Genomic DNA, 2500 nt, shown 5'->3' on the forward strand with positions numbered 1-2500 from the left:
CTAGCCAAGCATCACCACAACGTCACACACTCAACGAGGTTCATGCCGCACGCCCGAAGGCACCCAACTCCACCCCACCTTGCATGTTTCATCATCGTACCAGCCATCAACCATCCTCAAGCCAGCCCAAGTTAGAAGGCCACATTCCATGCTCAACAAGTCTCATGTCGCACGCCCAAAGTCATTTGACACTACCCCACCAAGCATGTTCCGCCACCACGCAGCCTTCAAAACATAGGGCTAGCCCAAGGAAGGGAGGCATACCACAACAACGTCCCACACTCAACGAGGTTCATGCCGCACTCCCGAAGGCACCCGGCTCCACCCCACCTTGCATGTTTCGTCATCGTACCAGCAACCATCCACAGTCCTCACACTAGAGATTCCCAGTTGGAAGGCAACATCGCAACATTCCGTGCTCAACGAGGCTCATGTCGCACCCCAAAGGCACCCGATTCCAACCAATCGAACATGTTCTGGCACCACACACCTTCAAAACATAGGGCTGGCCCAAGGCTAGCCAAGCATCACCACAACGTCACACACTCAACGAGGTTCATGCCGCACGCCCGAAGGCACCCAACTCCACCACACCATGTTTCATCATCGTACCAGCCATCAACCATCCTCAAGCCAGCCCAAGTTAGAAGGCAACATCGCAACATTCCATTCTCAACAAGGTTCATGTCGCACGCCCAAAGGCGCACCCAACACTGCCTCACCGTGCAAGTTTCACCACCGCACGGCCGCCGTCAACCGCCCTCGTCCGCCGACCACCACCCCCACGCCCCTAGCATATGCCCATGTGCGGCGCATAGTGCTTGGGGCATGGGGGTGGCGGAAGATATAGGGGTACCCCCGTGCCCAGCCCATGCAGACTAGTCACCCCCCTATATAGTACATTTTGAGGCATTTTTGGTCTGCCAGGCCTAGATATGATTTTTCTGAGCGGTCATACGACCAAATATCTCAAGTTTTAGAATGTTTTTTTCTATGAACTCAATTGATTCATGAATTGGACATTCTAATGGATCTAGAAATCAAGTTTCATAATTTTTAAACCAACCAATTTTTTTTAATGAATTTTTAAATATTAAATAATAAGAAATTAGAAAAAATATCTAGAGTTGACAAAAAAATCTGAAATTTTGTGAGAATCATTCTTTCATGTTTCTTAGCTCCCAGAAAAAAATTTACAACAAACTGACCACTCCACATGTACTTCCACAATTAATGGGTGATGGATGGGGAGCACGCGCGGGCGGGGCGGGGGGCGCGCGCGCGGGAGCACGCGGGCGGGGCGGGACGGGGCGCGCGCGCGCGCTGGGACGCACGGGCGGGGCGGGACGGGGGCGCGCGCGCGCTGGGACGCGCGGGCGGGGCGGGGCGGGGGCGCGCGCGCGCTGGAGCATGAGGGCGCGCGCGCGCTGGAGCATGAGGGCGAGCGCGCGGGGGCAAGCGGGCGGGGCGCACGCGGGTGGGGCAGGGCGGGGCTGGCGAGCGCGCGGGAACGTTCCGACACTACCCACCGTGCGCGTTCCGCCACCGCACCACCGCCGTCAACCGCCCTCGACCTCCGACCACCACCCCGACGCCCCAAGCATATGCCCATGTGCGGCGCATAGTGCTTGGGGCGTGGGGGTGGCGGAAGATATAGGGGGTAGCCCCGTGGCCAGCCCATGCAGACTAGTCACCCCCCTATATAGTACATTTTGAGGCATTTTTGGTCTGCCAGGCCTAGATACGATTTTTTTGAGCGGTCATACGGTCAAATATCTCAAGTTTTAGAATGTTTTTTTTTCCATGAACTCAATTGATTCATGAATTGGACATTCTAGTGGATCTAGAAATCAAGTTTCATAGTTTTTCAACCAACCAATTTTTTTTAATGAATTTTTAAATATTAAATAATAAGAAATTAGAAAAAATAGCTAGAGTGGTCAAAAAATTCTGAAATTTTGTGGGAATCATTCTTTCATTTTGCTTAGCTCCCAGGAAAAAAATTACAACAACCCGACCACTCCACATTCACAACAATACAAGCATTGAAAATGAACATTCCCTTTTCACGGGTATTGGGTTTGATGATATTTTTATAGTCCAAGGCTTTATACAACACTTTTGATATGCTGTTGGTAGGACATGTATCGCACATAGCATAGGATGGGGCTTGGCATGTGCGAGGGGAGTGGGGGCGCAGGGGTGTGTGGGGGGGAGGGGGGCGTGCGGGGGTGTGCGGGGTGAGCGCGCGGGGGTGTGCGAGGGCGTGCGGGGGTGTCCGGGGTGAGCGCGCGGGGGCGTGCGGGGTGAGCGCGCGGGGGTGTGCGGGGTGAGCGCGCGGGGGTGTGCGTGGGCGTGCGGGGGTGTCCGGGGTGAGCGCGCGGGGGCGTGCGGGGTGAGCGCGCGGGGGTGTGCGGGGTGAGCGCGCGGGGGTGTGCGAGGGCGTGCGGGGGTGTCCGGGGTGAGCGCGCGGGGGCGTGCGGGGTGAGCGCGCGGGGGT

The sequence above is a fragment of the Cucurbita pepo genome, unplaced genomic scaffold (genome assembly GCF_057944985.1).
Source record: "Cucurbita pepo subsp. pepo isolate OVF unplaced genomic scaffold, ASM5794498v1 scafford_14, whole genome shotgun sequence".
Taxonomy (NCBI): domain Eukaryota; kingdom Viridiplantae; phylum Streptophyta; class Magnoliopsida; order Cucurbitales; family Cucurbitaceae; genus Cucurbita; species Cucurbita pepo.